The 13,710-nt window shown below is 40.3% G+C and overlaps 1 protein-coding gene across 1 annotated transcript in view; it reads right to left on the bottom strand.

Moving 5' to 3' along the window:
* CKAP5 (cytoskeleton associated protein 5) overlaps positions 1–12,715 on the bottom strand; it is a 94,089-nt gene extending 81,374 nt beyond the window's left edge. Inside the window, exon 1 of the mRNA XM_053673017.1 lies at positions 12,641–12,715. The gene's annotated coding sequence lies outside the window, so the exon portion shown is untranslated. The remainder of the gene's footprint in view (positions 1–12,640) is intronic.
* Positions 12,716–13,710: the final 995 nt, after the last annotated feature.

Below are 13,710 nucleotides of genomic sequence, written 5' to 3' on the forward strand. Positions count from 1 at the left end.
AAGTATTGTGCACAAAATTGTGTATAAAGAGGGAATAGGATCTACTTGAGGGAAGTCAATAAAATTTGTGATACTTGCTGAAAAGACTTTTAAAATTTATTTCCTGTAGTTGACTTTCAGATAAAGAAAATGCTACTTTTAAGTCTTATGATTGAAAAGAAAAAAAAGGCACTCACATTAAACAAATGAGTTTTATTTCAAAGAAACACTTGAAACTACTCAACTTTTTCTCAGCTTTATGGAATAAAAAATTTAGAATTACTTAGAATTCTGTTTTACTAACAAAATTCTAAGAAATATAATTAAGTTATCAAAATTGTAGGTTTCTTATCTCAATAAAATAACATGTCATGTTTGAAGAGACAGGTCACCATAGCTTACCTGACATCATATCTATGTAAAAATGTCTGACATTCAAGCTGAGTCAGAATTATGCTTTCACTGAATCTCTAAACAGATCATATCCCAGGAACAAACAACTGCTATTATCAAGTCATGGAAAACAATATTTTCTGTGAAAAAGTATTATTAGTTTAAAAAATTTAGATCTCTGCAAAAAATACATCACAAAAAGGACTTTTCTTTAGGACATAACTTTCCTCTTAAAGTTGGAGAAAACTGTATGAATTCATGTTTAGCTAAATATAAACACACATGGAATGATATAGAAACAATTATATGTATGTGTAGTATATGTGCGTGCAGAGTGAGTATACATACATATATTACCTAGCTCTATCCACTGAGAGTGCCTAGGAACAATGACACCCCTGGCAATGAACACCATGAGCACCCATATTTCAGTTTCCATATGCCGCTGTCCAATAAAAGGAAACTGGGCTCCTTGGAGAAATGGCCAGTTCTAGGGTTAGGGCAGGGAAAACATAAGATGAGCTTGGAGCATCTTACAGTATGTGTAAGTTAGGAAATGTTTAAAAAGAAAAAAAGAACGGGGCATGTGAAAGGGGCACAGGACCCAACCCAAAAGGCGCTCCCAATGGTCAAAGTTGGAAAAATTTGAGCAAAAAAAGGAGTAACATAGAATCTGATTATAACTCAAAGTACAAAACAGATATATAGTGACATAAATGGTTGAAAAAAGAAATAAATGGGGGAAGAAGAGCTAAATCTTCCTTATAAAATTCCAAATAATATATGTAGATACTCTTCCCTCCAGGAATTGGAACTTAGGCCCTGCACTTAGAGGGTGGGCTAGACTTAATGACTCACTTCCAAAGAGTAAGTACAGAAAAGGAAAAATAGACTTCTGGGCAAGATGGAGGCATATGTAGGTAAACATGCACAAATATAGCAAAAAATACAAGTAGACTACAAAACAATTATCACCCAGAATTGTCAGAAAATTGAGCTGTGTGGAAGTCTAACCAAGAATCTAAAGAACCCCATTCATCCACACTGGAGGAGGGGGAGAAGCACAGAGAGGCAGAGAGGAGTAGAAACTCCTCAGAGTAGCACAGGGAAGCACGGAGACAGGAACAGGTGGTCCCACATCAGCATGCAGTGGATAAAAAAAAGGGATACCTCAGGAGCAAGGGATCCCAGCCCCAGTCCAGACCACCCAGCCCAGAGTTCAAGTGCCAAGAAGATAAGTCCCCATAACTTCTGGCTGTGAAAACCAGTGGGGGCTGGGTCAGTAGAAGAAACAGGGATTCTCAAAAGAGTCTTCTTAAAGGGCCTGCAACAGTCTTAGGACTCATGCAGACCCACCCACTCTGGGATTCAGCACCAGGTCAACAGCTGGAAGGGCACCAGTGGCATATGGGGAGAAAGTGAAGTATGAGTGCCAGGAGACAGCTTCCTCTCAGAACAACTTCAGAGGCCAGGCATAGGCATTGTCCCTGCTGAGACCTCCCCCAGCCCAGAGAGCAACAGAGTGGTGACATGGGTTGCCCCAGCCCAGTGATTACCTAAGGCTCAGTCCCATATACCTTAACAGATACATCTTTCTACAATAGGCCATTCTACTAAGACAGGGAGTAAAAGCTGCTCTACCTAATACACAGAAACAAATACAGGGAGGCTGTCAAAATGAAACAAAGAAATATAACCCAAATGAAATAACAGAACAAAATTCCAGAAAAAGTAGTAAATGAACTGGAGGTAAGTAACCTATCAGATGCAGAGTTCAAAACACTAGTTATCAGGATGCTGTAGGAACTCATTGGGTACTTCAAGAGCATAAAAAAGACCCAGACAGAAATGAAGGTTGCATTGAGTGAAATAAAGAAAAATCTACAGGGAACCACAGTGGAGAAGAGGACACCGAGAATCAAATCAAAGATTTGTAACCAAAAAAAGGAAAAAGCATTCAATCAGAACGGCAAGAAGAAAAAAAAAATTAAAACAAAACAAAACAAGGACAGGCTTAGGAACTTCTGGGACATCTTTAAGCATACCAACATCTGAATCATAGGGGTGCCAGAGGAGAAGAGGAAGAGCAAGAAATTGATAACTTATTTTTTAAATAGACAGAAAACTTCCCTAATTTGGTAAAGGAAGTAGACATACAAGTCCAGGAAGCACAGAGAGTCCCAAACAAGATGGACCCAAAGAGGACTACACCAAGACACATAATTAAAATGCCAAAGGTTTAGAGATAAAGAGAAAAATCTTAAAAACAGCAAAATAAAAGCAGACATTACCTACAAAGAAGTTCCCATAGACGTCAGCTGATTTCTCAAAAGAAACTGCAGGATAGAAAGGACTATCAAGAAGTATTCAAAGTGATGAAAAGCAAGGACTTACAACCTAGAATACTTGATCCAGCAAAGCTATCATTTAGAATTGAAGGGCAGATAAAGTATTTCCCAGACAAGGTAAAACTAAAAATGTTCATCATTACCAAGCCATTATTATACGAAATGCTAAAGGGAATTATATAAGAAAAAAATCATTCATTTATTGACAGGTAGCTAGGTTGCTTCCAACTCTTGAATCAAAAAATTATGGTACATATACAAAATGGAATTCTATGCAGCAGAGAAAAAGAAGGAGCTACTATCCTTTGCAACAACATGGATGGAACTGGAAAGCATTATGCTGAGTGAAATAAGCCAGGGGTTGAAAGACAAATACCATATGATCTCACCTTTAATAGGAAGCTAAACAACAAAACAAACAAGCAAGCAAAATAAAAACAAAGACACTGAAGCCCTGGCTGGTGTAGCTCAGTGGATTGAGCACGGACCTGTGAACCAGACAATCGCGGTTCGATTCCCAGTCAGGGCACATGCCTGGGTTGTAGACCAGTTCCCTGCAGGCCAGTTCCCAGCAGGGGACGCACGAAAGGCAACCATACATTGATGTTTCTCTCCCTCTCTCCTTCCCTTCCCCTCTAAAGATAAATAAATAAAATATTTTAAAAAAAAGAACATCAATATTAAAAAAAAAAAAAACAAAGACACTGAAATACAGAACAGGGGGACAGTGACCAGAGGGGAGAGGGGAGAGGGGAGGGAATTTAAGGGGAAAAAGGGGAGGAATTTAGAGGAACAAGTATAAAGGACACAGGGACAATAACTAAGGGGGGGTGAAAAGGGGAGGGAGGTGGGGAGCATGGGGTGGGCTGGGCTAGGATGGGAGAAACAAACAGAAAACTGTACTTGAAAAATAATTTTAAAAAAAACTAAAAAAATAGAAAAATAAAAACAATGAACATTGAAATGGCATTAAATTCACAACTATCGATAATTGAGTCCAAATGACAAACTAAGCATACAAGCACAAGCACAAAAGAAACAGAATCATAGATATGGAGATCATCTGGAGGGATATTAACAGGGAGGGGGAAGGGGGAAAATGAGGGGAAAGGTGCAGGTATAAAGAAGCACTAATTGGACTTCCGGCCAAGATGGAGGCATAGGGAGACATACTGTGCCTCCTCGCACAACCAAGACAAGGACAATAACAAATTTAAAAACAACCAGAACTGACAGAAAACTGATCTTTATGGAAGTCTGACAACCAAGGAGTTAAAGAAGAAGCATTCATCCAGACTGGTAGGAGGAGCGAAGACAGGCAGCTGGGTGGAGAGGACTCGAAGCAAGGTAGCAGCTGGCACAGTGGGTGGTCTCACATCTGTGTGTGGATAAACCAGGAGGAACAACTGGGTAGTGAGACAGACCCAGAGTTCTGGGACAACCCAGAGTTCCAGCATGAGGCAATAAAGCCTCAAACCTCTGACTAACAATACTGGTGGGAGTTGAGGTGGTGGGAGAAAGCGCCAGCCTCACAGGAGAGTTCAATGGAGATACCCACAGGGTTCTAGAACATACATAGGCCCACCCACCTGGGAATCAGGACCAGAAGAGCCCAATTTGCTTATGGGAAGCTGGGGAAGTGACTGAAAACCAGCAGAGAGAGGAGCAAGAGGTGCTGTTCCCTCTGGGACCCCTCCTCCACATATAGTGTCACGAGGCAGCCACGTAGGTTGCCCCGCCCTGGTGAACACCTAAGGCTCCGCCCCTTACTACATAACAGGTGTGCCAAGCTAAAAATATGGCCCAAGTATAAGAACAGATCAAAGCTCTAGAAAAAATACAACTAAGCAACAGATAGATAACCTATCAGATGCACAGTTCAAAACACTGGTAATCAGGATGCTCACACAATTGGTTGAATATAATTGCAAATTAGAAAAAAAAATAAAGGCTACACTATGTGAAATAAAGGAAAATGTACAAGGAACCAATAGTGATGAGAAGGAAACTGAAACTCAAATCAATGGTGTTGCCCAGAAAGAAGAAAGATACATTCAATCAGAACAGAATAAAGAAACAAGAATTCAAGAAAATGAGGCGAGGCTTAGGAACCTCCAGGACATCTTTAAACGTTCCAACATTTGAATCATAGGGGTGCCAGAAGGAGAAGAGGAAATGCAACAAGTGAAAAACTTATTCAAACAAATAATAAAGGAGAACTTCCCCAATCTGGCAAAGGAAATACACTTCCAGGAAGTCCAGGAAGCTCAGAGAGTCCCAAAGACGTTGGACCCAAGGAGGAACACACCAAGGCACATCACAATTACATTAGCCAAGATTCAAATGAAGGAGGGAATTCTAGAAGCATCAAGAGATAAGGGGACAGTCACCTACTAAGGAGTTCCCATCAGACTGTCAGCAGATTTCTCAAAAGAGACCTTACAGGCAAGAAGGGGCTGGAAAGAAGTATTCCAAGTCATGAAAGGCAAGGACCTACATCCAAGATTGCTCTATGCAGCAAAGCTTTCATTTAGAATGGAAAGGCAGATAAAGTGCTTCTCAGATAAGGTCAAGTTCAAGGAGTTCATCATCACCAAGCCCTTACTATATGATATGTTAAAGGGACTTATCTAAGAAGATAAAAAATATGAACAGTAAAAAGACAGCAAACTCACAGTTATTAACAACCACACCTAAAACAAAAGCAAACTAAGCAAACAACTAGAACAGGAACAGAATCACAGAAATGGAGATCACATGGAGGGTTAGCAACACGGGAGTGGGAGGAGGAGAGAGGGGGAAAAGGTACAGAGAATAAGTAGCATAGACAGCAGGTAGAAAATAGGGGGAGGGCAAGAATAATATGGGAAATGTGGAAGCTAAAGAACTTATGACACATGGACATGAACTAAAGAGGGGAAAATGTGGGTGGGAGGGGGTGTGCACAGTGGAGGAGAATGAAAGGGGGAATGGGACAACTGTAATGGCATAATCAATAAAATATATTTTAAAAATAAATAAAACAAAAATATGGTATATGACCCATGGACATGAACTAAAGCGGGGAATGTGAGTGGGAGTGGGTGTGCAGGGTGGAAGGGAATCAAAGGGGGAAATGGGAGAACTATAATAGCATAACCAATAAAATATATTTTTTAAAAAGCACAAATTGGTATGTACAAAATAAGACAGGTGGATGTTAAGAATAGTACAAATAATGGAGTAGCCAAAGAACTTATATGTGTGATCCATGGACATGAACCAAGGGGGAGAATTCATGGAAAGAATGGGGGTACCAGGTGGAGGGGGCAAAGAAGAAAAATTGGGACAACTATAATAGCATAATCAATAAAATATATTTTTCAAAAAAGAAAAATAGTAATATTACTACTTAACCTGGCAAACACTATCTTAACCAAGTGATCATGATTAACATCATCAACGGTATGTAGATATCACATATTCCAATTATGAAAAAATGGCATTCTGTGGCATTCTTTCCCAAAACATATAACCCTTGTTAAATAGTGAGAAAAACATCAGACAAACCCAAAAGGAGTAATAATCCACAAAGTAAATAACTACTAGTCCTCAAAATTGTCAAGGTCATGAAGATAAGAAAAGACTGTCAAATATCACTGAAGGCTCAGAGAGATGATATCTAAATACAGTGGGTTATCCTGGACTGGATCCTGAAACAGAAAGCAATATGAATAGAAAAACTGCAGCAGTCCAAACAAAACATGGAGTTGAGTTAAATGCAATGCATCAATGTTGGTATCTTTCTTTTGACAAATGTACCATGTGAAATGTTAACAATGGGAAAGTTGAGTGAGAGGTATACAGGAATTCTACATATCATCTTCCCAACTTTTCCGTAAATCTAAAATTATTACAAAACAAATGTAATTGAGCTACCACACCAGGTAGCTCAGGTGGTTAGAGAATTGTCCCGACACATCGAAGCTGTGGGTTCAATCTCTGGTCAGGGCACATGCAAGAAGCAACCAATGAATGCATAAATAAGTGGAACAACAAACTGATGTCTCTCTCTAAAATCATTTTAAAGTGTATTTTTAAAAGTTATCTCTTTAAAAAGACATAATTTCTCTTCAAAAAATTCAAGGTCATGAAAAAGCAAAGTTTTTAAAAAGAGGGAGCACTGCACACCTACTAAGAATGGGCCAGGTCCCCCCCCCAAAAAAAAACAGATAAAATTAAACATTGACAAGGACATGGAACAAAAGGAACCCTCAGACATTGCTGGTGAAAATGTAAAATGATACAGCCACTTTGGAAGACAGCGGCTGTCTGACAATTTCTTATAAAACTAAACACCATCTTACTACATGATCCTGCAAACAAACACCTAGGTATTTACCCAAATGAACTGAAAATGTATATGCACACAAAAACCTGTACACAATATAGACAGCAGCTTTGTTCACAATAGTCAAAAACTAGAATGCCCAAGATATCCTTCAACAGGTGAATGGATAAACAATCTATGGTATATCCACACAATGGAATATTATTCAGCAATAAAAATGAGCTATCAAGCCACAAAAAGGCATGGAAAAACCTTAAATAAATATTGCTAAGTGAAAGACACCAGTTTAAAAGGGTATATGTTGTATAATCCCAATTATATGTCACAAGGGGAAGGGCAAAACTATGGAAACAATAAAAGCATTAGTGGTTGCCCTGGGACAGGGGAGAAAGGAACAGACAAATAGGTGAAGCATAGGGAACTTTTAACGGTCTGAAACTATTCTCATGATATTGTAATGGTGGATAAACATTATGTACTTTTCAAAATGTACAATACTTTACAACATAAAGAATGAACATTAATGCATGCTAATTAGAAGGCTGGGGGAATTCCAGAAAAGAATGCAAACTGTGACAAAAGAATGTAACTGTATTACAAATGAAACAACCTCCCTGCAGGGGGTGGGGTAAAAGATGCTGACCTAGGTAACTTTGGAAATGCATGGAGTCTGTAAGGCTAAAGGCAAAAGGAACTGCACAAAGCACTGTTCTCTGTTGATAAAGTTCTTTCTCATGGGAGAATGGGTAAACAATTCTGATACTGCTGTATGTATATTCTGGAAGTGAACCATTATGTAAATGAATGGTGGATGGTGAAAGCCAGGTTTCTCACTATTGACATGGAAATTCACAGATCAGCAAGGGGAGAAGGCTATAATGACCTATGTGGAAAATAGATTGGAGTTGCAGGTATCAGTAAGAACTCATGTTTAACTTAATGTAGTTATAGATGGCTATACATAAAAATATTTTTAGGCATGTCTATTTACACCAGTTAACATACACACATATATTTATTTGCTCTGTTAGCTGAGAGGTACTAAAAGAAAAAACACCCCAATAGCAATCAGAACTCTTAGTGCCAAGATCTTTGTTTCTTATACCATTTTTCAATAAAAGGAACCAAAGCTCCTTGGAGAAATGAGGATTTAGCACTGTATCAAGGAATATACAAGATGAGCCCAGAGCATCTTGCAGTGCCAGTAAGGAAACTCTAAAAAAAAATAATTAAATAAATAGCCTACAAACACACACAAATGCTGATGTGGGTATGTTAGAAGGGCACAGAAACCAATGAAAAGAGCTCCCAATGGAGAAAGCTGGATTAATTTGAGCAACAAAATAAAGTAGTATTTGGAATGTAATTCAAAATATAAAAGATACATCCTTTAATCCACACTTATATAAATACCTGTCTAAATTAAAAAATGATCAAAGAACCCTGGCCAGATAATTCAGTTGGTTAGAACATCGTCCCAATACACCAAGATTGAAGGCTTGACCCCTGGTCAGGGCACATACCGGAACCCACCAATGAATGCATAAATAAGTGGGACAACAAGTCAATGTTCCTGTTTCTCCCTCCCTCCCTCCCTCTCTCTCTAAAAATCAATCAGTAAATATTAAAATGACAGAAACAAATTTTTCATGAAGAAGAATTTCAAATATTCCAAAGGACAGGGAGCCTAACTCCTCCCTCCCTAAATGGTGGCTGCACATAGTTCCTTCCTCCCAAGACAGTATGGAGAAGGAACTAAGAGTAACTTTACAGTGGAGAAAACTGACGGACACTATCAATTCTTAAGTAGCTGAGCAAAGTCAATATCATTATTCACAAATCATGTTGATAGTATGTACCCTTGATAGTATGATGACATTTTACCTCATGTTTCTCCCTGAAACCTCCTATATCCCAGTCTAATCATGACAAATATCAGATAAATTCCAAGAGAAAGGCATCCTATAAGATACTTAACCAATATCCCTGAAAACTTCTATAGATGTGAAAATTTTTTTAATTGAAAAATAAAAAAGTAGGGAGGGAGGAAGACATGGAAATTCACAGATCAGCAAGGGGAGAAGGCTATAATGACCTATGTGGAAAATAGATTGGAGTTGCAGGTATCAGTAAGAAGCCAGGTCTACTTTCCCTTTCAGTAAACATGAACATTAAAACTATCATTTTTCCACTTTTCTTAGTTGAAGACTTTCCAAATTCATCTGTTCAGACATTGCTCACATCCAAAGACACAGCAACATAGCCAGCTTTACTTATACACTGTCTTTATCATTTGATTACATGGAGAAAACTATGAGGGTGTGGACCAATTTTGTTCAACAAAATTTTTTAAAAGATCTTATTTATTTATTTTTTAGAGATAGGGAAAGGGAGGGAGAAAGAGAAGGAGAGAAATATCAGTGTGTGGTTGCCTCTCACGTGGCCCCCATCCCGGACCTGGCCTGCAACCCAGGTATATGCCCTGACTGAGAATTGAAACAGAGACCCTTCCGTTCCCAGCCCACACTCAGTCCACTGAGCTACACCAGGCAGGGCTCAACAAATATTTTTTGACCATCTTTTTTGTTTCAAGCACTGTCTGAGGCATTGAGGTAATCTGTACAGACAGAAAAAAAAAATCTGGGCTCTGCTTTCATTTCTGTGAGGAAATCGGATAATATATAGGCAAACAATAAATGACCTATCAGATAGCAATAAATGCTACAAAGTAAACAAAAAGGAAAAGTAAGGTGAAAGTGACCAAGAGGGCTACTCTAATTGGGAGGGCTACTCTAACTGGGAGCTGAGAAAATGCCTCTTTAAGGAGATGACATTTGAGTTGAGACCTGAGTGGAGCCTGTATACAAAAACAGGTTTGAAATAGGGGTACAGCAGGGTGAGAAGTTCCAGGAAGAGAAGAGCAAATTCAAAAGCCAAAAAAGAATAAGTTTAATGTGTTCCAGATCTATCAAGTAAACAGGGCAACTGCTCTGATAGGAATGAACTAACATTTTCTGAACTCTAGAGATAAGAATATGAGAATCACTTAAGAATCTCAAAACTCTGCAACACTGACCACCAGGAATCAACCAATGACAATCAGATAAAGAACTTAATTTTGTGCTTCCCCGTTGTGTGCTCCCCAACTGCCACAGCTATACAGCCCTCATATGGTAATACTGTATTTTAAACTGCTCCATCTTCCCTCTAAAAACTACCATGTCTATCATCCATATTTCATCATGTCTCTGATAGAAGTATTAACAAAACAAGGAAGACTCTACCCAGAAATGCTCCTGAATTCTCCCTAACAGATTCCATTACTTCATACAGTACAACCATAGATTAAAAACCAAGGCCCTGGAGACAGACTAACTCAGGTTCAAATCCAGGTTCTATCAGTTGTGTGACCTTGACCAAGTTGCAAAACCTTTCTGAGACAGTTTTCCTCATCTGTAAGAAGTTGTATTAAAAATAATAAAATGTGGCATCTAGTGAGCACTTCAATAAATGTTAGCCCCCACTAGTAAAGTATTTGAGCATTTGGTTTGTTCAATAATGAGAGCTGGGCCGCAGAAATTGTAGAAGCAAATTGTTCGAGAGACAAAACTGTCAAACTCCCTTAGGTCAGGGGCTTTGTCATTTTCTGGTTCACTAGTGTATTCCCAGAATCTAGAACAATGTTCAACACACTGTTAACCTCTGGCACTAACCTCAATATTTGCTGAATGAGTGAATGAGACTCCATGAAGTCAAAGAGGGCTAAAAAAGCCTGGCTTTACCCCAATACAAAGAAAAGGTTTTGGCCCCGGCTGGTGTGGGTCAGTGGATTTGAGTGCCGGCCTGCAAACCAAAGGATGGACGTTCAATTCCTGTCCCCCGTCAGAGCACATGCCTGGGTTTCGGGCCAGGTCCCCAGTAGGGGGCGCGCGCGAGGCAGCCACACACTGATGTTTCTCTCCCTCTTTCTCCTCTGTCTAGAAATAAGTAAAATCTTAAAACAAAGTTTTCATCCCTCAAGATCTTTAACAATACCCTAAGGCATTGTGAACGATGTTTGTTATTTTTAATTGCCTCCCCCAAACCTAGAACTGTATTCAGTATTAAGATACTCAAATTTATTGTAGTTAAAACTCAGCTACTAAAATTGAGCTGTCAGCTGTAGAAGGCTATACCACTGTTCATAAGTCAAAGTCGATGACCAAAACTTTAAAAGCAATAAAGTATAAGATATATTTTTATGGACTACCTTTCCTTGCCACTGCCTGAATGAACAGACTTTAAAAAGTTGTGTAAACTTCTTTTGAGTTCACCGACTAGGTTTAATTTATATTGCCAAAAGAAATCAATTTCACCTTTTCTACATCAAGTTCTAGGAAAACAACATTAACATTTGTCAAGTCACTTAAGAAAAGTCCCAATCTTTTAACTTAAAATTTTCAAAAGATTGGTAGCTTGATTTATTGGCTCTTTAGGTCAAAGAAGGACTTTTCAGGGTGATGAAATGAAGATGGGAGGCGTTCACCTCTCTAAAAATGAGTTTTCAATTACTATAATTATGTATAAAATAAGACAGGCAGACTTTCTGGGCCAAGATTTGATGCCTTGGTTCCCATGAGAAATACATTAGAGCCATGCATAAATTTGGGGCAAGATCTGCAAAAACTACTTCACCCTCTAATGTTGAATGAAAAAACTCATTTGTGGAGATTCATCAATGTAAATGTTTTCTAACATACAGTAGCCACTGGGCGACATCGTTTCCATCATTTTCTATCCCAGATACAAAACGGGATACATTTAAATCCTGCCTGACAATTACCACGATTGTAGGATAACTATCTTAACAGCCAAAGACTGGTAGTAAGAGCTAACAAGTAAGAAATTTAGTTTACCGAGCCCCCACCTTGAAGTACCAAGCCCTACTTAACCTAAACTGCTGGCTATTGTTTTGGTCTCCCAAACGTCCAGCCCTGGAAAGATACCTGAACTCTACTGACACCTTTTGAGAGAGAAAGAAGGCGTAAGGGCGGAGCGGTATGATCGGAATTGTTAAAATCGCAGCAAGCCGGCAGGGACCGGCAGGGACCGGCAGGGACACAGGTGCACAGGCAGGCCCGATACCGCTGTCCTTGTCAGGCTCTGAGGTGACCAGGGCCTTAATAACCATTACGGCGCTCATAGACTCTTATTCACTCATTCATTCATTTAACAATCATGCGATGGGCACTGTAACAGGGCCGTTTCGCCGGGCCCCCGCCCCAGTCCGGGAACAACCTCAGCCGCTAGGCGCGGCCCTAGGCTTCCCGCATCCCTCTGACGCTGCCGCCCGCGCCCGGTCGCGCCACGGCTCTAGTCACTCGGATTCCAGCCCTGGTCTCATCCGCACCAGAGCGCCCACGCCCCCCACCCTCCCAGCGGTGGGTCCAGGGCCTCCGCCCCGCTTCGCCGCGTCAACCCCGCCGGGTTCGTGCGGAGAGGGAGGCACGCGTCCGTGGAGGCCCAACACGCGGGGTTCAGGGACGCTCCGCGCACGCGACGCCCGGATCCCGGGGCCTGAGCGGGTGGGTCGGACCCACCGGCCACTCACCTCCGCCGGGTCAGAACCGAGGGGCCTCCACTAAGCCGTTTGAAACCGCTTGGGCCGCCGCACACCCCGCAGTGTCCTCGTTGTTTATTGGTTCTCGACCGACCTCCCTTCGCTCTGCTATTGGTCCATTTGAAGGGACTGTGGGCACGCGCCGTCCATAGCCTTAAAGGGGCCGCGCTTGGGTGTGTTTCGTTGAGAACTGGCGCTGCAAGCTTGGATGGCTAGACATAGCATCAGTGTAGCGAAGGCTGCCGACCACCCGGCAAGGAAGTGCAAAAAAGAGGTGTGTGGAGAGCTGTGCATCCCCAGCTGTCAGCATATTTGCTTTATTTGATTACTATATTTAGGCTGCTGTCAACATCTGACGATTTTTTAAATGTCATTTCATTCACCAAATATTGTTCTGTGCACCTAAGTGCGGGAGGGAAATGAAAAGCAGCTGGAATATAGTGGAAGAAGCAAGATGCTGGCGTCTGGTCTTGGACCTGCTCTGAGTAAACCACTTTTGTCAGTAAATCATCTGGAGCTTAGCTTCCTCATCTGTAAAACGGGTTAACAATGTTTTACTTCCAAGCTTAATGTGAAAATTTAATATAACTAATTGAATGGTTAGGGAAGGCCTTTGAACAGTAATGCATTCTACAAACGCGATACTCCCGTTATTTATAAAAATGAGAGATTTCTTAATGTGATCTCAAATTTTCTTTCAGCTCTACAGGTAGTGTATCCAAGAATAAGATCGACTCCTTCCAATGAATTTGCAAACTGCACTGGTCAGAGGAATAAAACATATAGACTAACAGTATGAGATTATATAAAAGAAAAGCTGTAGTTACTTAAGCGATGGGAGAAATTTGATGATGGGGTTTAAAAGATATGTAACTACCCAACATGGTAAAAAATTGAAAAAGGTTGGGTAAAAGTAATAAGAACATTATTTTTTTAATCTATCAACTTCAACTTGGCAGAGATGTAAAAAAAAAAAAATGCTTCAGGAAGGGAACCTTAGCATAAATGTATTCACCCTAGCACATATGAATGAAGTGTGGCAGACTGGGAGAATCCAAGCA

Source organism: Artibeus jamaicensis, unplaced genomic scaffold, assembly GCF_021234435.1.
Source record: "Artibeus jamaicensis isolate MK-2021 breed Jamaican fruit bat unplaced genomic scaffold, CSHL_Jam_final contig_797, whole genome shotgun sequence".
Taxonomy (NCBI): domain Eukaryota; kingdom Metazoa; phylum Chordata; class Mammalia; order Chiroptera; family Phyllostomidae; genus Artibeus; species Artibeus jamaicensis.